Source organism: Manis javanica, chromosome 8 (genome assembly GCF_040802235.1).
Source record: "Manis javanica isolate MJ-LG chromosome 8, MJ_LKY, whole genome shotgun sequence".
Classification (NCBI taxonomy): domain Eukaryota; kingdom Metazoa; phylum Chordata; class Mammalia; order Pholidota; family Manidae; genus Manis; species Manis javanica.
In genome coordinates this window covers 22,352,520-22,378,147 of record NC_133163.1, presented here as the reverse complement: position 1 = coordinate 22,378,147, position 25,628 = coordinate 22,352,520, and positions in this window count along the sequence as shown.

The window sequence follows — 25,628 nt, the reverse complement described above, 5'->3', positions numbered from 1 at the left end:
AAAATGTTGAGGATCATTACTCAGCTAGAATAATGATCTATTTTTATAATACTCTTATCAACTTTGCCTTTTCCATCTACAAGCCCTTCAGATTTTACTTACCTAAATAATTGAGAGTTTTTATTGTCTATAAGAATTTAAGTACAGGGAATGGAGAAGTTCCAGGGGATCATTTGTCATTTTTACTTATATCAGAGGTACCAGCAAGGGAGGTTGTTTAGTTGCTACTTTTTGAGTTTATCTGTTCATAAGTCAAACCTGAGAGTTTCAACTCCCCCAGCAGAGTACTTATGGGCTGAAGTTGGGAAGCCCTGTTAAAATTTCATGAATCTGAGTCAAATTTATTGGTTCATTCAGCCTTTCTTAGTGCTCCTAAGATTGAGGTGGTTCAGCAGAGGTGTTGCATGTGGATTTCTGCATGAATAGGGAATTCTATAAGTTTGCATATACTCTAAAAAGCAAATTTCTTAATCCAGGATCACATGCTGAAGTTACCTAATATTTCAGAAACAAGAGACTCCTTGCCATTTGAGGCATCATAGGGAACTCTCTTTGATTCATAAATGAAACTCTCTTTGATTCATAAAGACTAGTCATGGTGATGAAGTGGAGAATGTAATTTGAATTAAATTATATTCTGAATGGTCATATCTACAGAAATCAACAGCCTAATAAAACTCATTAGTAGTGACGTCATGCTTGGTGACATCAGTGATCTCTTCCAATTGATTCTTCAGGTGTAAAGTCACATACATGGTGCACATCTTAGGAGAAGTCATCAAGCAACTGCCTTCAAACAATGGGGAGTACTTGAATTTAGCCACTTTCAATAACATTTCTTTCTTACTAACTGCTATCTTCCACATCCATTGCACAAATTCTTTAAGCGCATTTGGTGTTTTTCATGTCACACTAAGATAACTACAACCCCAGTCAAGACCTCCATGAAGAAATGCTAAATGATCCAGAACCTTGCTTCCTTTAAATAATGGATCTGTCCACACCATGTGGCCAACTCTCAACCAGAGAAGTCCTCACACACTGGCATATTCTTGGCCTATATGCTGAACCTCATCTGAACTGGAATTCTTTTTCCTAATATGTTATTTGAATCATCATTTTCTTGAGCACTCCAGACCCTTGTTCTGATGACTAACACGTTTCTGCCATCACATTTGGCTTCTAACCCAAGCTATCTTGCACATGGCCTCTCATTCTGCACCACCCATCCTGTAGCCATGAAAATCATACTCTTGGCGTGAGCCATTCAGATTCCTACACTTCATCATGCCATTAGCCATGTAGCCAGAGATTTCCATAGCCCAGGAAATGGGAAATCAGATTAATAATGAAAGAAGTTAAGTTTGCCTTTGTTACAGATTCAGGACTCCTTTTTTTAACACCCATGGTCCCTTAGGATCCTGGTTCACACACTGTTGGAGATACACTGATGCCATGGTGGTTGCTCTGTGAATACCGAACAAATTCAGGGGTGTACATTTGACAAAGGTTTATAAGTGTTAGAGAATACTTTCTGCATCACTGAATTATTTTATAATCTTCTCTCTGTTTTAGTCTCCTATCACCATAGCAATTAGAGGGATAATCAGTACCACTGCTACCTGGAACACAAATTTAGAGATAATTGCCCTGGAACCTCTCCTGTAGTTTAATTCTTTATTTTGAGTTGGTAGAAATTTGGTTTTCTGTTACTTGCACATAAATGACTTCCAGCAAGTCATCTAATTTATTCTTTCATCTCCAAGAACCTCTTACTCTATTTTAAGATCTTAAGAGGCAGAGGAAGGAGACAGAAAGAATAAGGATGGAAAAGGAATTTGACTGAATAATTGAACATTTCTTGTGTCTCTAAAACACCAAGGCCAGTTTAACAAATACCATAACTCGGTCATGGTAGCACCCTCAGCCATTTAGCTGGTGTTTTCAGGTATCCATAAAGCAATCGTCAAAATAAAGTGGTTGTTTTTCAATAACCTTAAATACTCTTATTCTGAGCATTTGGAATTTTAAAAATACATGGAACAAATAAGTTGTTGTTGTTTTGATATGAATTAGCCAAAAGAGACTCCAACACTGACCTGAGTTTATAATAAATTACTGACAAAAACATTTAAGTAACAACGAATAAAGGTGGACCATATAAGGATGTATATTATATTTTTTAAAAAGAAATGCTTTCAGTTTATTGATCTTTCCCACCAAAAAATATAGATAATTTTCTCTATAAGGAAGGGCAAAATTATTAATAATCATGACAGAAAAATGTAAAAGAGAAGGGAAACATTTTCTAGTGCAGTGGATTCTTCAAAATGCAGGTAAACATGATATAGCCAAAACATTATGAACTCAGGCCTTTTATAAATACTAAATATAATGTAATATTTATCTTTTAATAAAATATTGACCATCAAGATGACAAAATGTACCATAACTACAATTCATCTTTAGGGGAAGTTTTCTTGGTATCAACATTAGAATAATTTACAATAGTGGCTAACTGAATATAACACTGTATACATATACACCGATAGAATGTCAAACCCTAAAATTTGGCTCATGGTTTGGTTGGTGAACATTTTTCTCAATTTTCAAGAACAAAAGCACAAGAAAAACAGCAATTTCCTTCTTCCAGGTTGATGTCCAAATTAATGTCTGCATGGAGCCTGCAGGGAAAGTTGGGAATTGGAACTCTTTTTCAATTAGCAAAGGAAAATCAAAGAGAATTTCCAATAATTGTAATTAATACTAGTAGAGCAGGGGTATATCCTAATAGTTGGAGTAAGTAATGGAAGGACGATGCCTAAAATACATTTCTAATTCCAAAGCTTGAAAACTGAGTGGCCAAAAGCAATTATACTTGCCTACCTGTCCTTCAGTTTCCCCCACTGCAAAGATAAACAAGTGAAATTTAACTCAGTTCCATCATGTGACAGGTGTTTAGAATACTTACACGCTCTGCTAACAATGTTCATAGAGCAAAGAAGGGGCCTAGAGACTAAATGGCTATTAATTTTTAGTTATGTTCTACATTAAGGTTGTTCTCTTTAGGATTTCCTTGATGTCAAGAAAATTTTCACATTTGTCTTCATTCTTGGATATTTCTACTTTTCTGGATGGGGAGATGTTTATCAGTGCAGCTGAGACAGCTTTGATAGAATCAATTTCAGTTTTAAATCTCTCTTGAGAGGCACTCATATCTTGTAGGTTCACCTAGGCTGCTTCTAAGGAAGTCTCTTGAGTAACTATCCTTGGGCCATGTGCATGCATTTTAGCTTCTAGCTAAGATTTCACTGAGCTAATAATAGTTTGTAAAATTGTTTTAAGAAAAATGTTCCTGAATGGCAAAGCTCCAAATAACATCTAAATTATCATTTGTGAGGCATTAAGGGGAATGCGGCTGTCTCTATCTCGTCCCTTGAAGGCCAAGGCCAACCCTTGACAGGACATAGGGGAAGCTCACATTTCAGAGGAAAGACACAATGCCCCCAGAAGCTCCACCCTGCTGGCAATTATGGCAGCAGAGCTCCAGGGTAGGCATAGCTCATTATGACAGGGGATATTTCTTGCTTCCTTCTGAATAATGAAATAATACCTACCTTTTATTTTTCCCATCAAAATGCAGATTAAGTTTTATCATGCACTACTTGGTACTTTGAAAGTGTGAACTGGTTCCAGAAAAACCCAATGAATAATAGTATTAGTTTATGTTTATTGCTGTGTAGAGTCCTGCTGCTTTTCATGCTGTTTCTGACTCTTGGCCCATGTTCTTTCCTCTGCTTAGAAAGTGTTGCACTTTTTCAACTTGGATAAAGACCAGTCCTGAAGGAGCATAGGCTTCCTTGGGAAGCTTGCCACCTCCTCAGGTAGGTCGAATGCCCACCTGTGGATGCCAGGACCTCTTGTGACTCCTATTTCATGTTTTCCCCACTCTTGATTCATTCTCTTAGCCCTAGACACTGATCTCCTTGCTTTGGAGGACAGATGGCTTCACCTTGGTCTTTGCAGGGACTTTAATAAGCACAATGCCTAGCACAAACGTGTACTAAATAAGCCATGTTCATTGAATTAAAGTACCTAGTGCTGTCAGCAATAGATGCTCTCGACAAGTAACGTCATTTAGATTTACATAGCCTGTGTAAGCCTTCAGCACTTTCAACACATGCTAGCACAGAGGTAATCGATGGTATGTAAACTCTTACTCTTCCTAAGTTGTATTCTGACTCAAATGTGCTTTCTTGTGGCCATAATTTGTTCACATTTATCTTCTTTAGTAGCCTTTGAAAAAAGGGACTGTGCCTCACTTCCTATGGCTAGCAGGCACAACAATAAGTACTTTTGAATAAATAAACAATCGAATATGAAAAGAGGAATGACAGTGTGAGGCAGAGAGCATGTCTACTGAGGACTGACTCAATAGCTATGTGGTTAATCAGATAGAGGTGATGACTAGAGTTGAAAAGAGAGAGTAAGGTGGGGCCTGGGATAGGGAGAGTTTAGGACCTTCCACAGACTAAATAACACTAACCACAGTCTGGATAAAAGAAATTACCCTGTATATAAAGATGTTGTCTTAGAAATAGAGGATGTGACCCTGTAGTGTATGTAGGAGGGTTAAAATTTTGTTTATTGATAAGAGGTTTTTCAAGTTGAGAATTAGAAAAACAACCTTGAGCTATCCCAGTGCAGGGAATAGAAGAGAGCCAGTCTAAAATATAATCTCCAGTGAGCACTTTTCCAAGAAAAGGACCTGTTGCTTGGACATGGGCTAAAGGGAAGATATGGGAACATGATCAATTCTATCCATGGATAACTACCTGAGAATTATAGAGAAGTGAGGCTGGAAGATCCCTTTTCCGCCAAACAGATATGTTCATTTCCAAATGACTTCTATTCTTTTTCCATCCTGGCCCATTGATTTTAGAATAGAGAATCATTTCAGAGGTGTAAAGCACCCAGCCAAGAAGCTCTGACAGTTCTGGCATGCCTCTGCATTTCATCAAAATACCCAGACATTAGAACATTTGTATTGCACCAACTGGAGATCAGCCTTTTCATGCTGATGCTTATGTGTCCTTAGGACACAAACACTGGAAACCACTTAGGGGAATTATCAGCCAAGGTACCATATAATGCAGCCAGCCATGATTACCATCAGAGCCCTACTAATACCAGGACACATTTTATTGAGAAAAATTAAAAAGCCACTCAGTTGTGAAAGCCACTTCCCACTGGATTATTGCCAGTTCCAAATTGCAGTTATGTCGACCCAGGTTTGCAGTAACATATACACATAAACCCTCCAGTTAAAACTCAAGAACCACATGATTTAGCATTGAGTCTAGCAAATAACTACCAATGTTTTTTCTTTCTTCCCCTTCCTCCATTTAGCCAACAGCTATAACAAGCTGACCAAGCCTGTGATCAGCCCCATCAGAGAGTGTGGATAAAAGAGCGAACAGCAAAAAGAGTTTGTGTGTCTTGCCAACAGAGCATCCCTAGGGAACTCTGCAGAGGTGGAAAACATTTTTCCGAATTACTGCAATATACTACCTTTCATCCAAAGTGCTCACAGTGATTAAAATATATCAATTGTTTCCTCTCCACCTTTGGAGTTGGGATTGTCAAGTTATCACTAAAGCAGGTTTGTAAAAGATAACAAAGCATCTATTACCTAGACAATTGATGACCCAGTCATCACTACATAGAACCCTTGTGTCATCATATTTTTTTCCTAAAATCTATAGCCAGAGAGAAGCCAGGCCAGGCCTGTGTTCAGGCACCTACCTCTGCTCTCTAAAATTTAAGGGATACTGTACAGCCTATGGTGGGGCACAGGGGGCTGTTGGTGGAGGTGGAGCTTCAAGGATATGAAATGGCAAAAGAGCATGAAAATTGAGGGGAATGGTAGAGGGGGAAGAGCTCATAGCCTTTCTTATTGACTGATTTTTAGCAATGATGGATACTGATGGACTACCCAAACACTGTGATTCATTATTCCTAACAAAGAGATTAACTAACATGCTTCATTACTAATAGGTATTTAAGAAAACTACTAGATTTCAGGAAGTTAAATGTTTGTAAGTCTGTCTCTTGTTTTAAAAGAATCCTCTCTACATGGATGATTCCTTGTGTGTACATCAGTTTCAATCTCAGTATTTTCACATGGGTGTTTCCTGTTGAGATATTTCCTGAGGTCTCTGATGGATTCTGGAGATATCGGACAGATGGTAGTCCTTCTCTCCATGTGTCCCTATGGCCTGTGTTTGAGCATCCCTGCCACATTACACACCTGTTGTGTTCTTCCAGTACCCTTGGGCCTATGGCACCGCGCTCCTGTCATGATACCCCATGTGGCACTTGCTCCTGCAGCCCTGACCTGGCCTCGCTTGGGACTGGACCTCTCATCTAACAGGGAGGACATGAAAGCTTCCCAGTGGAGAAAAGGTGTGAGCTTTGGTAGTCAAGTCTTTCTTATTTCCTGGCCTGGGCAAGGATTATTTAACCAATTTAGTTATTTTCTCTTTCTGCAACATTCAGTCCTGCTATCTATGCTGCCAAACTACATTTTTGACCACACAGAGCATAGGTTCTGGTGCCAGACAGCCTGGATAGAATTTAGCTCTAATGGTAATACCCTTTGAGGACCTTGGGTAAATTGCTTAATCGCTCTCTGTCTCAGTCCCTTCATCTGTAAAATAAAGTTAATAAACTATTTTATTTCATAGGGTTGGTATGAGAATTAATCTTTCTGGGTTTTTCACACACCCCATGTTCATTTTGTCAGAGGCCCAAATGCTTGCCTCATTATATGCCTGGTCCCCAAAAGTATTTGAATTTACAGGTCACTATTTTCAAGAGTCCTTGTTGCCTACCATAAACCTAAGTCTTAGAAAGAAGTACTGTCATAAAAGAAACTAAGATTAAATAGATAACCAATAGGAATATTTTTTAAACTACAGATTCTTCTTTCCAAGTTTATGATGAGATATTTGGAACCAGATAAATCTTTATTGCCCCTCTGTGAAGGGCTGGGACACAAAAAGCAGAGCTGGCCCTGAAAGGACTTGTACTTGAGTTATTCCAATGAAGTATGGTAACACATGTTCTATTTAAGGACCATAAAGACTATGTTTTAAAGCAAATTTTATATTAGGCTGAATATATATCATGAGAAGGGCCAGTGTGAGCTAGAGTACAACAGCAAGTCTCAAGGCTTTGCCCAAGTTCAACAGAAAGAAAGAAGACAGTACACTCTCATCTGGACAGGTATGGGAAGTCAAGGGCAGCATAAAGAGCCATCCAAAGTTTTGTTCTAATTACATAACTTCTGCTTTTGAAAAAACTTAATGCCTTCATGATCTAAACTGAAAATCGAAGGACATACACATATTTCAGTTTGTGCTGACATATCCATCAAATATTATTACATAAAACAAATAATAAAAATCCCGAGGAAAATATATCTACTAAAGACTAGAGACAGATCTTCAGAACTATTATTGAATAGAATTTTTTGTCCTTTTTTAACTGACTGATGCATTACAGACTCATTTATAATTTGATGCTGTCTGCTCTGTGTCTCTGCTTTCAGAGTTTTCTTATGCTTTTTGTTCTAGCATTAGATCTCTTTCCCCTTTAATGTGTTCTTTTTTTACTTTGCAAGCTAAAAATATTTCACTTCAAATACTTGTAAATCTTGTAAGTCATCAATAAACCATTAAATAATTTAGTAACTAATGGAATCAATTTTGATACCCTCCTACTGAGCAGCTCTACTTTCCTCTTCAAGTCCTTCCTGCCCCCTCACCTATTTTCCATTCCTCACTCTGCCATAGAATGCTATTTATGAATGATTTTTACATAGAAATCTGTCATTATTATTTGATCCATATGCTCATATTTAAAGAATAGAAATTATTTTGAAATTGTCTTGTAAAATTGAAGGAAGGAAAACAGGAAAAGCCTATTACTGTTAGATAGAAGAGACTGGAAGATTAGTTTCTTAGGGTATAACAACATAAAAGACTATTTGGATTTATGAATGACCACTGGGCATTATTTTGTAAAACAGGGCCCCAAAACAAACAGGAAAAAATGCATTTTGCTGAATTACTTGCTACTTTCTCTCCTCTCTCCTTCCACTTTATCTTTTCCATTGTCTTTTGGACTAAAACTCTATAATCTTGGAACCCTCATTGGAAGCAACATTCATTATTTATTTTGGTTATTTAAATAAATGTCTATTTTGTGGCAATACTACAGGTATCTCCCACATTCCAAAAGGTCACATTACACTGCTTAGCTTTTATGAGAGACCTATGGCACTATGTTAGTACCTGTTTTTCTTAGCTGAAAGAAATCCAAAGCAGGCCATTGCCATACTAATGTTAAGATTAGCAGCTGGAAGATTAAGCTGGATTAATTATATGACGATTAGCTGGAAGATTAAGCAAAATATATGAAATGACTCTTTTCAGACATTGGACAACAGGCAACCTGGGACTGGGATTCCTGAGAGAAGAAACACAAATCAGACTTTGTGCTTAGGGTCACCTTCCAAATTTTGATGTAGAGTGAAGAACCCAAACAGATCGTGGTGTTTTAGTACATTGAGGAGATAGAGATCAGAGTTCAGGGAAGCTAGACAGCTGGAATTGTGGGCCCAGTATCCTAGAGGGGAACTACATAGACTCAAAACTTTAGAATCTTCATAAGGTGCCTTGGAATCCACTATTGAATATTAACCTATACATGCATAAAGTGAAAATCTAGAAAGCCAGATGAAGAATTCTCAGGGAGCCATAATCAGAACAATATCCAGAGCTTAAACAAGGCTGATGGACATTTGAATTCCAGTCAGTGGTGGAGTAAAACTGGCCCTGTAGTAAAAACCATAGTAGACTATTGATAATAAAACTTAAGAAAGCTGGAGCTCATCTGCAAATAACTTTGAAGTTTGCCAAAACATCTTGCAGAAGACAAAAAAAGTAAGAGCCTAAAGAACATAAAATTTATAGTGCTTAACATCCAAGCAGAGAATTCAAACTGTAAAAAATGAAACAAAATATGACCCAGAAACAAGAGAAAAATCAGGCAATAGAAACACATAAAAAAATGACAGAAATAATACAATCATCAGAAAAAGGCTTTAAAACTGCTGTTGTGAATATATTTGGTAGGTCCAAGAGTTAAACAAGGAATATGAGTATAGCATAAAGTGAAAGGAAAGATATTAGAAAGTCCCAAGTGGAAATTAGAAAGTCCCATTTTAAAGATGAAAAATATAATATGTGAAGGGAACAATTCACTGGATGGAATTAACACAGAGAGAAAATACAAAACAATAAATATAGCCTCAGTGACCAATAAAACAATATTGATTGGTCTAGCATATGTACACATGGAGTCCCAGAAGAATAGGGAAAGTGTGTGAGGAGTGTGAAGGGGTTCAATGGGCCCCAAGCAGAACACAAACATAGACACACACACGAAGACCAAGGCACAAATAAATTCTCTAAACCATGATAAGGTAATTTTCAACCTGCCAGAGGAGAAAAGACATGATACACATAGCAGAATGAAGAAAAGAATTGCTATAGACATCTTGAAAGAAATGAGACAAACGAAAAGAAAATGAAAAACCACCATAAAAGTGGTGAAAAAACAAGAGCTACTAAATAACATTCTAAACCCAGCAAAAATATCTTTAAACACTTCCAACACCTCACCTCTCCTTCCTCTCCTCTGCTTCTTGTCTCACCTCTTCCCTATCCTCCATTCTTCTTTCCTTCCCAATCCCCACATATTAAAGAATATTTATACAAATAAAAGCTGGGAGAATTGTTGCAAGCAGTCCTGGATATTAAGAAATGATAAGGAAGTTATCAGGTGGAAGGAAAATGATTCCAAATGGGAACGTGGATCTAAAAACAGGAATAAAAAGAACTATAAATCACAAACATGTGGCAAATATGAAAGGCTTTTTTAATCTCACATTCAACTTCTTTTAGAAGTTATTGATTTTTTAAAGCAAATATAACATCAAAAGGTAGGTTTATGACAGGTAGAACAACATGTAGAGTTTCAAAACACTAGTAGAAGTGAAGAGGAAGGAAATGGAAATATACTGTTGTAAGGTACTTATGTTATATGTGAAGTGCTATTATATTATTTGAAAGTAGACTGAGATAAGTTAAAGATGCACATTATAAATCCTGGAGCAATTGCTGAAAAGAAGCACACAAATAGGGTGGATCTAATTAACCAGCAAAGGACAAACACTCCCAGCCATTCTCTCTGTGGTAGCAATTCTTCACAATACTTGAGCTCTCGCCCTCTGCCATTGGCTTGAGTAATATAAAAGCCCCTGTGGGTGAAGGCCCAGAGTGGTAAGAACTGAGACAGGCAAGGACTTTTAGATCAAAAACCCATGATGCTTTAGACACTAAAGTGCTTGCAAATAGAAATTTCCATTAGGATCAGCCTAATGAGGCAAGTGAAATCTGTTCTTCATCTTTGTTATTACTACAGTAGAGAAGCGGCTTAACAAAATAATAATTACAAAATATAAACTTCTCTCTGCACCCTCCCTCCAGAGCCCTAACATGACTCCTCTCATGGCCTTCCAGCTCTGTCACCCAGACACCAGGTGCTTTATGCTGTGGTTACTGTCATGGGCACATAGTCACTGAACAAAGTTCTGAGCTCCCACTGTTCACCTTACAGGGTTAGTAGAGAGATGCCATCTCCCTTCATGGATATTCATTTTCCATTGATTCCTCAAGTGACACTGCAAATGTTTTCTTCTGTAGGGCTTCTCCATGGTGACAAAAATCCTACCCTAAAAAATCTTCTTCCTTGGAGTCCATAATATGTTGCCCCTTTCTTATAACACTATCTACCTTGCATTGTGACCATCTCGGTGCCTGTCTCTGTCTTACTCCCTGAGGGGTACATTGATCATATTTATACTAACTCTTCCCCCAGGCAGAGGCCTGCACATATGAGATGGCGGGGTGGGGGGAGGCTTCATAAATGTAGCAGGGGAAGGGAAGGCTTTAAGGGTTATTTGAGCCATCATATTTACCTTTTTTTACTTGGAAGGCAAAAGTATCTGGGGATCAAGAAAAAGGATTATTACAACATGTGAGTAAAATTGCAATATTTCCAGAATCTCTTGCCTGGCCTTAGTGCTTCTCCATATCAGTAGGTATTTCCAATGGGTGGAGAGAAGTAGTCCATCTTCATATTAATAGGTAATTACAAGGGAGGAGTGAGGGCATACCTGGACTGGAGAGGTTGGGTGGAGTCCCTTTTTTGCATTGCAGCCAGGTCGCAGAGACCCAACAAGCAAAAGTGGACAATGCTTGAGATTCTCAAGATGGCAGCATGAGTGGGGTGGCGGAACTCTCCTCCCCAAACCACATATATTTTGAAAATATAAGCAAATACAACTATTCAAAAGAGTGACCAAAGATACAGTATATGAGCCAGGCTATACCTGCAAGAGCCCAGCATCTCTTGGAAAAGGGTAGGATACAGAGCCATGACCTGGTGGGACCCAAGCACTCCCCCCACCCCAGATCACTGGCCGGAGGAAGGGAATCAGAGTGGGGAGGGACTGGAAGCACAGGAGTGCTAAATAACCAGCCCTGGTGGTCTGCCCCGGGAGCACAGACACACATTGCATGGTGCACTGGATATTGGAGGAACAGAAAAGCAAGGTCAGAGATTGAGACTGCAAACAGATTCCCAGAGCCAGCTGCCCTGGGACAAAAGAAAAGAAGTGCTTTAAAAGTCTAAAAGGGACAAGGGTTTAACAGGTGGAGAAAATCGTCCTGGCACACTCAGCACAGCAGGCTGGGAACTTTAAGGAATATCAGGCACCCCAACCCCCTAGGTGGCAATGCAGCTCTGAACCCCCTTGCGACAATAAACACTCTGCCGTTCCTTGCCCCTTGCCAGCACTGCAAGCAAACCAGCTGACCTGCAATAGCTGTGGAAGAGCCGGGAAGCAGCCCTGCCTACAGCAACCACACAGCTTAGCACAGAGGCTTCCCCCTGCATGCGGCTAAGTGGCCCAGACCCAGAGGCTGCTCCCTGTGCACAACTGACCTGCACATGCAGCAGAGACTGATGCAGAGTCCAGAAAGCACAAAGGGGCTTGGTTCTCACAGCAGAACACGCACCACTCACCTGCAATACCAGCCAATGACCTAGACCATCCTGAGGGCTTCCCCATACATGGCAGCTCAGGGGATTAACCCAGAGGCTGCTCCCTGCATGTGGTTGACTGGTGCAGACAGTGGAGACAGGCACAGAGTCCGGAAGGCACGAAGGGACTCTGTTCCCATGGCAGAACATGCATCGCTGGCCTGCAACCCTGTCAGTGCCCTAGGCCATCGCCAGGGCCTCCCCACCCATGGAAGCTCAGAGGATTAATCCAGAGGATGCTCCTTGTGTGCAGTTAACCAGCAAAGACAGCGGAGACAGGCAAGGCGACTGGAAATCAGGAAGGGACTTTGCTCTTCCAGCTGACACACGCTCCACTCACTGGCAACCACTCCCATCACCATAAAAAGGCAGAAGAACCTTGTTCAGTCCAAAATCCCTCGAACACCAGAAAGAGGACTTGGTGAGACTGAAATCACCAATCTTCCTGAAAAAGAATTCAAAATAAAAGTCATAAACATGCTGATGGAGCTATAGAGAAATATTCAAGAACTAAGGGATGAATTCAGGAGGGAGATAACAGAAATTAAACAAACAATGGAAGGATTTAAGAGCAGACTGGGTGAGGTGGAAGAGACTGTAAATGGAATAGAAATCAGAGAACAGGAATACAGAGAAGCTGAGGCAGAAAGAGAAAAAAGGATCTCTAGGAATGAAAGAATATTAAGAGAACTGTGTGACCAATCCAAACAGAACAATATTCACATTATAGGGGTATCAGAAGAAGAAGAGAGAAAAGGGGATAGAAAGTTTCCTTGAGGAAATAATTGCTGAAAACTTCCAAAATCTGGGGAAGGAAATAGTCACCTAGACCATGGAAGTCCACATATCTCCCAAAACAAGGGTCCCAAGGAGGACAACACCAAGACATATAACAAGGAAAATGGCAAAGATCAAAGAACAGGACAGAGTAGCAAAAGCAGCCAGAGAGAGAAAAAAGTTCACCTACAAAAGAAAGCCATCAAGCTATCATCAGACTTCTCAGCAGAAACCTTATCAGCCAGAAGGGAATTACATGATATATTCAATGCAATGAAACAGAAGGGCCTCGAATCAAGAACCCTGTATCCACAAGATCAACATTTAAATTTGAAAGAGTGATTAAACAATTCCCAGATAAGCAAAAGTTGAGGGAATTTACCTCCCAAAAGCCATCCCTACAATGTATTTTAAAGGGACTGCTCTAGATGGAAGTATTCCTAAGGTTAAATAGCAGTCACCAGAGAAAATAAAACCACAGCAAAGAAAGTAGACCAACCAAATACTAACTAAAGGCAAACTAAAATCAGCTATCCATGAAATCAGTAAAGGGAAACAAAGAGTACAGAATAAAACACCTAACATATAAAGAGTGAGGAGGAAGAAAAAGAAGGGAGAGAAATAAAGAATTATCAAACCGTGTTTATAATAGCATAAGTGAGTTAAGTTGATGGTTATATAGAAAAGAAGCTACCCTTGAACCATTGATAACCAAGACTCCAAAGCCTGCAATGTCAATAAGTACATACCTATCTATAATCACACTAAATTTACATGGACTGAATGCACGAATCAAAAGACAAAGAGTAATAGAATGGATAAATGCTGCCTACAAGAGACTCACTTCAAACTGAAAGACATATACAGACTGAAAGTGAAGGATGGAAAAAGATACTTCATGCAAACAATAGGGAGAAAAAAGCAGGTGTTGCAGTACTTGTATTAGACAAAATAGACTTCAAAACAAAGTAACAAGAGATAAAGAAGGACATTACATAACAATAAAGGAGTCAGACCAACAAGAGGATATAACCATTAAAAATATATATGCACCCAACAGAGGAGCACTTATATTTGATAAATAAATACTAACAGAATTAAACGAAGAAATAGAATGCAATGCATTCGTTCTAGGAGACTTTAACACACCACTCACTCCAAAGGACAGGTCAAACAGACAGAAAATAAGTAAGGACACAGAGGCACTGAACAACACACTAGAACAGATGGACCTAACAGACATCTACATAACTCTATATCCAAAAGCAGCAAGATACACATTCTTCTCAAGTGCACATGGAACATCTTCCAGAATAGACCACATACCAGGCCACAAAAAGAGCCTCAGTAAATTCAAAAATATTGAAATTGTACCAACCAACTACCCAGATCACAAATGTATTAAACTAGAAATAAATTATACACAGAAAACAAAAAGGCTCACAAACACATGGAGGCTTAACAACATGCTCCTAAATAACCAATGGATCAATGACCAAATTAAAACAGAGATCAAGCAATACAGGGAGACAAATGAAAAGAACAGCACAATGCCTCAACTTCTGTGGGACGCAGTGAAGGCAGTTCTGAGAGGAAAGTATATCTCAATCCAGGCCTATTTAAAGAAGTAAGAACAATCCCAAATGAATAGTCTAAATTCACAATTATTGCAACTGGAAAAAGAAGAACAAATGAGGCACAAAGTCAGCAGAAGAAGAGACATAATGAAGACCAGAGAAGAAATAAAATTGAGAAGAATAAACAATAGAAAAAATTAATGAAACCAACAGCTGTTTCTGTGAGAAAATAAACAATGTAGATGAACCCCTAGTTGGAATTATTAAGAAAAAAAGAGAATCTACACACATAAACATAATCATAAATGAGAAGGGAAAACCCATGACAGACACCACAGTAATACAAAGAATTATTAGAGAATACTATGAAAATCTATATGCTAACAAAATGAATAACCTGGAAGAAATGGACAACTTTCTAGAAAAATACAACCTTCCAAGACTGACCAAAGAAGAAACAGAAAATCTAAACAGACCAATTACCAGCAATGAAATTGAATAGGTAATCAAATAAATACCCAAGGACAAAATGCTGGACCAGATGGATTCACCACTGAATTTTATCAGACATCTAAAGAAGTAATAATACCCATTCTCCTTACAGTTTTCAAAAAAATAGAAGAGTAGAGAATACTTCCAAACTCATTCTATGAAGCCAACATCACCCTAATACCAAAACCAGGCAAAGACACCACAAGAAAAGAAAACTACAGAGACCAACATCCCTGATGAATGTAGATGCAAAAATACTTAACAAAATATTAGCAAACCGAATTCAAAAATACATCAAGAGGACAATACCCCATGAGCAAGTGGGATTCATCCCAGGGATGCAAGGATGGTACAACATTCGAAAATCCATCAACATCATCCACCACATCAACAAAAAGAAAGACAAAAATCACATGATCATCTCCATAGATGCTGAAAAAGCATTTGATAAAATTCAACATCTACTCATGATAAAAACTCTCAGCAAAATGGGAATAGAGGGCAAGTACCTCAACATAATAAAGGCCATATATGATAAACCCACAGCCAACATTATACTGAACAGCGAGAAGCTGAAAGCATTTCCTCTGAGATCGGGAACCAGACAGGGATACCCACTCTCCCCACTGTTATTTAACATAGTACTGGAGGTCCTAGCCACGGCAATCAGACAAAACAAAGAAATACAAGGAATCCAGATTGGTAAAGAAGAAGTTAAACTGTCACTATTTGCAGATGATATGATGCTGTACATAAAAAACCCTAAAGACTCCACTCCAAAACTACTAGAACTGATATCGGAATACAGCAAAGTTGCAGGATACAAAATTAACACACAGAAATCTGTAGCTTTCCTATACACTAACAACGAATCAATAGAAAGAGAAATCAGGAAAAGAATTCCATTCACCATTGCATCAAAAAGAATAAAATACCTAGGAATAAACCTAACCAAAGAAGTGAAAGACTTATACTCTGAAAACTACAAGTCACTCTTAAGAGAAATTAAAGGGGACACTAATAAATGGAAACTCATCCCATGCTCATGGCTAGGAAGAATTAATATCGTCAAAATGGCCATCCTACACAAATCAATATACAGATTTGATGCAATCCCTATCAAATTACCAGCAACATTCTTCAATGAACTGGAACAAATAATTCAAAAATTCATATGGAAACACCAAAGACCCCGAATAGCCAAAGCAATCCTGAAAAAGAAGAATAAAGTAGGGGGGATCTCACTTCCCAACTTCAAGCTTTACTAAAAAGCCATAGTAATCAAGACAATTTGGTACTGGCACAGGAAAAGAGCCACAGACCAGTGGAACAGATTAGAGACTCCAGACATTAACCCAAACATATATCGTCAATTAATATTTGATAAAGGAGCCATGGACACACAATGGGGAAATGACAATCTCTTCAACAGATGGTGCTGGCAAAACTGGACAGCTACATGTAGGAGAATGAAACTGGACCATTGTCTAACCCCATATACAAAGGTAAACTCAAAATGGATCAAAGACCTGAATGTAAGTCATGAAACCATTAAACTCTTGGAAAAAAACATAGGCAAAAACCTCTTAGACATAAACATGAGTGACCTCTTCTTGAACATATCTCCCCAGGCAAGGAGAATAACAGCAAAAATGAGCAAGTGAGACTACATTAAGCTGAAAAGCTTCTGTACAGTGAAAGACACCATCAATAGAACAAAAAGGAACCCTACAGTACGGGAGAATATATTTGAAAATGACAGATCCGATAAAGGCTTGATGTCCAGAATATATAAAGAGCTCACACGCCTCAACAAACAAAAAACAAATAACCCAATTAATAAATGGGCAGAGGAACTTAACAGACAGTTCTCTAGAAAAGAAATACAGATGGCCAACAGACACATGAAAAGATGCTCCACATCACTAATTATCAGAGAAATGCAAATTAAAACTACAATGAGGTATCACCTCACACCAGTAAGGATGGCTGCCATCCAAAAGAAAAACAACAACTGTTGGCGAGGCTGTGGAGAAAGGGGAACCCTCCTACACTACTGGTGGGAATGTAAATTAGTTCAACCATTGTGGAAAGCAGTATGGAGGTTCATCAAAACGCTCTAAACAGACCTACCATTTGACCCAGGAATTCCACTCCTAGGAATTTACCCTAAGAACGCAGCAATCAAGTTTGAGAAAGACAGATGCACTCGTATGTTTATCGCAGCACTATTTACAATAGCCAAAAATTGGAAGCAACCTAAATGTCCATTGGTAGATGAATGGATAAACAAGATGTGATACATATTCACAATGGAATACTACTCAGCCATAAGAAGAGGGAAAATCCTACCATTTGCAGCAACATGGATGGAGCTGGAGGGTATTATGCTCAGTGAAGTAAGCCAAGCGGAGAAAGAGAAATACCAAATGATTTCACTCATCTGAGGAGTATAAGAACAAAGGAATAACTGAAGGAACAAAACAGCAGCGCAATTACAGAATCCAAAAATGGACTAACAGGTACCAAAGGGAAAGGGACTGGGGAGGAAGGGTGGGCAGGGAGGGATAAGGGGGAGAAATAAGAAAGGGGGTATTAAGATTAGCATGCATGGGGGGGAGGGAGAAAGGGGAGGGCGGGCTGTACAACACAGAGAGGACAAATAGTGATTCTATAACATTTTGCTATGCTGATGGACAGTGACAGTAATGTGGTTTTTAGGGGGGACTTGGTATAGGGAAGAGCATAGTAAACATAGTATTCTTCATGTAAGTGTAGATTAAAGATTAAAAAAAAAGAAAGAAAGAAAGAAAAAGGGGATTACTCCTTGATAGGATAAAACTATTGGTAAATCAACGATTAATGCATGCTTTAAATATCCTTAATTTTGATCACTTAAAGAGGGTCAGATGATCGGCTATGGAGGTACTCTTTTCTGATAATATTCCTTTCTCTTAATAAAAAAAAAAAAAAAAACCAGTCCCTGTGTGCTGACCTCCAATGAGTTCTGCACAGTGGTATAGAGGGCATGTCAAAGTGTGGGCAAAGGGTCTGTTTGTTTTTATGCAGAAGATCAAGGCCTAGTTTGGCTACCCAGAAAATGAACTAAGATACGATAAGAGGAGGAGCTTCCGGCATCAGCACTCCCTGGAGGACTCGTGCCAGGGATGATCATCAAAAAGCCTCCACAGGGATCCGGGCGATGCTGCAGTTGTGGCTGCATCCACCCCACCATTTCCTGGACTTACCACTGGAATGAGGAGGGAGATGTCTAGGCTGGCATGTACATACAGTGAGACAATGAATTTGAGTGGATCTGTACTGTTGGAACTCAACCAGGAGTTGGGAAGCGTGCAAGCTGTAGTGCTCCAAAATCTTACGACTATAGACTATCTACGGTTAAAAGAACATATGGGATGTGAACAGATCCCAGAAATGGGTTGCTTTAATTTGTCTGATTTCTCTCAGACTGTTCAAGTACAGTTGGACAATATCCATCATATCATAGACAAATTTTCACAAATGCCTAGGGTGCCTAACTAGTTTTCTTGGCTTCACTGGCGATGGCTGGTAATTACAGATTTGCTTAGTTTATGTCACCATATTCCTATTATGTTAATATGTGTGCGCAAGTTAGTTAGTAGTTTAAAACCTATACATGCTTAAGGTACTCTACAAGAAGATATGTCAAAGAAATAATCAATCCTCCTATGTTTTCTTCCGTCTGCTACCTCTATAGCTTTTCTTCTTCCTTCCTAATTACAACCCTTAAATAGAATTCGTGCCTCATATAGAATTTACCGAGCATCATAATTCCTCCAGGCGGTAAAGATACCTCGAGACAAGTGCTGGGCATAGAAGTCACGGGGCATAAATCTGCAAAGAAGTAAAAAGCTAACCTTTTCAAACAATATGGCTTCTCTCTCACTTACCAACTTTACATTTCCCTGTATGGCCCCAGACTGGTTAGCCAGAGACAGGTAAGATTCCTCAAGGGAGGAACAACCTAAGACAGGCACAGTCACAGGGGGGCAATCAGGTGAGAAATCGGGGAACAACAGTGGTGAAGCTTAGAACCTCACCCCCACCCCCTGTTTTGAGAGAAAGCTTCTGCATCCGTGGATGTTTTATTGCCCTTGTCTAGCTCGGATTAGCACATAGTCTACAGGCACACACATGATCATCTACAATTGCTCTCTTACAACACTAAAGTATGTTTTCTACCTTTATCTTGCATCTACCTACCACTTCAGCATTTTATTAGAAATAAAAATAATAATAATAATAATAAAGGGAGAAATGTGGGATCCACATATAAATCAAGTATAAAAATCAAACGAATATTCATATTTGACCTGATTGTTTATAGTTCATAATGCGTGATCAAAACCAAAAGTTTCTGTGATGAATGCCCTAGTACTGTTCACCATGTAAGAACTTATTCACTATGTAAGAATTCCTTCACCATGTAAGAACTTGTTTGTTACGCTTCAGAAGATTGGAGACTGATGAGAATTAGGCTTGAGATGGATTAATGATTGTGCATTGAGCATTGACCCCCCTATACAGAATTTTATTGTTGTTAACAAACATTTGACCAATAAATATGAGAGATGCCCTCTCAAAAAAAAATCATAAACAGATTTAAAATTTTTTTGACTTAGTATTTTGAAATAATTTAAGACTCACAATAAGTTGCAAAAATAGTACAATTTCCCTATACCCTCATCCAGCTGTACCTTTCCAAAAGTAACATTTTACGTAACTGTAACACATTATCAAAATCAGAAAATTGACATTGGTATAATACTATTAACTACAAACTTTTTTTTGAAATATATGCATTTTGTATTTGTTTCTATATGACATTTTATCATGTGTAGATGCATTGATTCATGTAACCACCACCACAATCAGGATTCAGAACTGTTCCATCACCACAAAGAAACTCCCTCATGGCACCTGATAGTCAAACCCTCCCTCCAGTTATAACTCTGGCAACCACTGATTTGTTCTCCATTTCTATATTTTTGTGCCATTTAATACTGTTATGTAAATAAGATTGTAAGGTATGTAATCTTTTGAGATTTGTCTTTTTCATTCAGCACAGTGCCTCTGAGAGCACCCCAAGTCATTGCATGCATCAAGAGCCTGATCCTTTTCATGGCTGTATTATATCCCATTGTATGACTATACCAGTTTGTTTCACTGTTCACTCACTGTAGGACACTTGGTCATTTACAGTTTTTAGCCATTATAAATAATGCGGCTAAGAACATTAATGTGAATGTGTGAACAGAAATTTTCGTTTCTCTGGGATGAGTACTGAGTAGCGCTATTGTTAAGTCGTTTGGCATATACGAAAGATTTAAATGCATCTTTCCTTTAATTTTCCCACTGTCAAGTTGTTTTCTTCCTTATGAACCAAGTTTCCTGAATAATACCATATCTGTATTCCCCAGGAGAATGTGAGTCTTCCACAATAGGAGCACTGTCTTAACAATGATTGGTGATTATGTCCACCACATAGTAGATATGAAGTGATGTTGCTTGGTTTTTCTCTCCAGATTTCCAAAGCTGTTTGGAATCATTTCTGATAGAGCAATCACTCATATTTACAAAGTGAATTACTCACTTTTATAAGGAATTTACAAAGTGCTAGGGGTCTATGCATTGCCAATTCTGAGCAGCAATTACCTGGGGCTAGAATTCCATGCATCAAAAGCAGCCCCCTCTGCTCATCATAACCACCATCCTGATTTTCTCTTCAATCTCTCCATACGTATCAAGTGTACCACCAGCTGCCTGCATCTGGGGGCAGTTAGTTGATTTTGAAGCTGTTTTATTGTAGGAGGCAGGTCTTTAATCAAATCTCAAGGGAAGTAAAGGACATGCTGTAGTAGAGAATAAGGACATTTAGCACAAGAAGAACAGGGTGAGCACAAATGTAAACAATCTTAAAGGCAATAAAAAGGTTTACAGAGAACTGGGCTCCTAAAAATGTGCCAATTTAATGAACTGTTTTAGCTAATAAAGGCAACTAATGATTTAATATTTTTCCTGACCTTTCAACTGGATAAGTAGGTACTATTTTTCATGAAATAGCAAAGCATAACTGTTGAGTTTACTACCTACAATGTTCCTTAATATCCCACCCCTTTGCCAAATTAGAAATTATTTAGGAAGGCATTCCCATCCCTATTCCCAGTATTTGGGTGTGTGCATAACAAGAATTCCTCATACCTGAAGCTTTATGTGCTGTGTATTATAGGGCCATCAGCACATGTCATAAGCATCAAGGAACCCCGCCATAGCTGCCTTAGAGCTCAGAGAAAACTACATGTGAAGGTAATGTTGGAAATATGGACACCACAGTGGCAGTTAAAATGCCTCTCAGTATTTTCCATTCAACATCCTTGTGTAGGGACTTGGGAAATAACATAGGTGTAAGGAGAGAATGAGTAGGGACAGTGCTTGGAATCAACACCTTGCTATCTTCTCATAGAAGAAAATGCATCTCTTTATTTCTCTCTTTTTCTCTGAAATTGCATGTCACATTTCAGTGATTTTTCACTTGAAGTGGGTATTAGGGATGTCATGCTATTGTCAAAAAGTCATACAAAGGCAGGTTGAACTAGATTAAATGGAGAGCAAATAAAAACCTGAAATCAAATCTTTTTATTTATGAAAGTGATCATTTTCTCTCCTTGCATGACTTGGGCTGATCCAACACAGAAAACCAAAGACTTACATTTCAACTGAAATAAGTCTTGCTCCCCATATGAGTACCTCACTACTTGGAGGACTGCTCATTTAACAGACCTCCCACAGTTTAGGCATGGAGTTAAGGAAAGCTAGTTTCAACTGTGAGGGACAGAGATGCTCAAAGGTTCTTTTAGTCGAACAGTGGCTTCAAGCTTATTATTTTCACATAAATGAATTCTGGAGACAAGCATTTCAGAGCTTGTCTAGTAGCTCCATGATGTTGGAGACTCAGGTTCCATATATTTTATTGTTCCAACATCTTCAACATGTACCTTCTACCCTGGGGTCCAAGATGACTTCTTTAACACCGTGATAGCCACAATTCAGTAGCAGGATGGAGAAAAATTTGTAAAGTTCTCAGCCCAACCTTTTAAGAACATTTTCTAAAAGCTGCACATGGCACTTTCATTTATATCTCACTGGACAGAAATTAGTTACTGAATTATATCTAGCTTCAAGGAGACTGAGCAATGTAGTTTTTATTTTGGATAATCATATACCAAGCTAATATTCGGAGATTCTATTACTAAAGAAGAGGAGAGAATGAATCTGGAGAGATCATAGCAATCTCTGTTATAGATTTACATGGCTGTGATCTGCTATTTATGGCTGCCAAAATCTTTTGAACATGCTGTCTTTGTGTTTGTTTGTTTAGTTTTCAAGTCCTTAGTGAGTGTGGTTGACAGGCCAGAGATGAGGCTGGTAGGAGATCAGAGGACCATCATGTCAATGGACCACCTCTGTTGTGGAGGGCCTTGTTCATCATGTCAAAGAATTGGGTTTTATAGAGATTGGATGTAGGTTTATCTGGAACTTAGATACAATAGATGATAGACAGACAGACAGAAAGACAGAAAGACATAGTGTCTTTTGATTACTAACTAGGTTTAAAGCTATTTTAGCATGGAGGATAGAACAAAACTAACATTGAAATCCGTTGCTCTTCAAGAGTATATAATTTTATAGACAAATGTGTCCATAACTAAAATCCAATGCAAAGTTATAAAAGTTAAATTAAAAATCCCCTTTTAATTTACAAAGCACTTCCACATAAATGACTGAGTAAACAATAGAGGCAAAGATGCAGACCCTGAAGAGGAAAGGACATTTTAGGGAAATGAATTGTTTGTTTTGACTGAATGGGAACGTGTGCAAGGGAATAGTGGGAGAAGCCTGACAAAATAAATTTAGAATAGACTCAGGAATAACTTGTGTATGTATTCCCTTTTTTCTGAACATTTAGAAACAAGAAATGTAAAACCCAAGGATTCCTGAGTACCTCTGTTGAGGCTTGCTTGTCATATCTTTACTAAACCAGACACTCTATCAGATGCCAGGGATTCCAAGCCTCAAAAGATCCACAAGCCTAAGGCATGAAATATCATTGCTGATACATAGTCAACTCCAGAAGGTCAACTATCAACTATGAGAGGTCATAGAAAACTCTGATCTGACTGCTCTGTCCAATCCACTGGTTCCCAAATAGTGACCTGAGATCACTGCAGTCTGTCAAATATGCCTGATGTTTCTGTTTTATCCCATTGCTGTATAACAAACCACCCTAAGAGTTAATGACAAAACAATTTATTATTATTTTATTATTTCTCTGGGCACTTCTGATTCACATGGCGTCAGAGGGGTTCTAGGAAGACTAGAAGATCCAAAATGACCTCACATCTATTGTTGGGATTTGGTACTGGCTGCAGACGGGGAGCCTATTTGGGGTTGTGAGCAGGAGCCTGAAGCCTCTCCCTGGGGCTGCTTGGTAGTGAGGGCCTAAGGAGTGTTCCAATTGGCAAAAGTGGAAGCTATACATTTTCTAAGGGCCAACCTTAGAAGTTACACAGCCTAATATCTGCCCTATTCTTTTGATCTAAAAGGTCATAGGGGCATGTGAAATTTAAGGAGAGGGGGAAATATACTCCATGGCTTGCCTGAGGTCATTTTGCAAAGATATACATGGGATGGGAGATATTTTGCACTCATCTTTGTAAAAACAATTATACCACTGTCCTCTGGACATAAGAATTCATATTCATACCACATGAAAAATATTCTCATCCTTTTCCTCCAAAATTTCAGCTCATTTTAACATTAGGCTAACACTCAAGGTTCAAGATTATTTTTTCATGTAAATTAGGTCCAATTAGGAATGAGTCTTCTTGAGTTCAGAAACCTATGAACTATCTACCCTACACCTACACCGAACAAACAATGGGAGATGGAATAGGATAATTATAATAGATGTTCCCACTTAAAAAGGGGAAATCGGCAGCACTTAGTAGTCACTTGTTAATGGAAATTCTGAGAGCCAGACAGGCACATGTTGCTAACACCCCTGTTCCAGCATCAGGAAATAGGCATTGATTACGACCAGGTTCAGTTCCTTCTGAATGATTCTCTGATTTTTAGCTCTACCTTCTGAATTCTGGGCTCAGCCTATGGAATCATCCTTTCTTTCCCACAAGAAATGGCCCACATTGTAGTTGAGAAATTTTGTCATTTTGCTTCCTGACCAAGGAATGTTAGGGGCCCGGAAACCTTGATTAATTTTGAACTACATCAGTCCCTTTTAGTCTAAGCCAGCAGTGCTTCTTTCTGACACTTCTCTTAGAAACTTGGTAGGTTTCCTGCTACTCTTATTGAGTAGAGGCTGTCCTATGATTCATCCTTGGACAGAAGTCACACACACTTTCTTGGGTTAGCATCTGCAAAACAAAGCCATACACACTCTTAAAGATAAGGTTCCTTCCAACCTTGGAGTGAGGATTAGGGTGCTGTGGAACATGGTCCTAAAACTTTTGCAAATTGTTTTTTCTACCTGAAAGGTTCTATAAAGTATGCCTATGAAATTTTTAGAAGCTTTTTTTTTGTCTAACTAAGAAAGTCTAGGAGGCACAGGCTTTAATTTTTATGAGATCTTAATAATCTTACAGACACATCCTTGACTTGGCCTTGACCTGAGACCACATTATATTAGCATCATTGTGCATTTGATCTTTTCCCAGAATCATTTCTTACTTTGCCAACTTTTGCCATCTGGAGAGGCTTGGAATGAGACACAGTTTTATTTTCCAACTTTGAAACTTCTAGGTTAGAATATTCTCTCAATTCTGCTTGAAAGCCAAATTGTTTCCTTAGGTCTTCCTTCTCTTTCATCACTCCCTTATCAGCAGTTAAAAGAAGCCAACTGACACTTTCAGCATTCTTCCTGGAAATCACTTTTGCCAAATCCACAAGTTCATCAGTTCTATTTTCTATCATGTGTGCTACAAGTAGATGACAGTGTTATCAAATCTTCCATCACTACATGATGGGTCCCCTTTCCTCCAGTCCCCAAGGTTAATTTCCTCATTGCCTTTTCAGCCTTTACTGAGACTCCTTATTCTTCTTCATTCCTCCACCCATGGTCCAATTTCAAAATTAATACCAGGTGCTTTAAGTTAATATAATAGTTGTATCCTACTTCCACACTTCTCCAAAGCTTAGCTACTTTAAGCCAAAAAAAAATTTATTATATATCAAGACTCTGTAAATTGACTAGGTGGTTTTTCTGTTTCCTATGATGTTGGACAGAGTGCCAGGATGAATGGGAAACCCAAATTGGCACAACTCACACAGCTGGCAGCTGATGCTGGCTGCTGGCTGATAGTTCAGCTGGTGGTATAATCTGGGGGTCTTGGATATCTTCAACATGTGTTTCTCCACATATCTCTTTGGGCTTCTTGATATTTAATCATCACATTTACTTTATTTCTCACTTTAGCATTGTAAAATGGATAT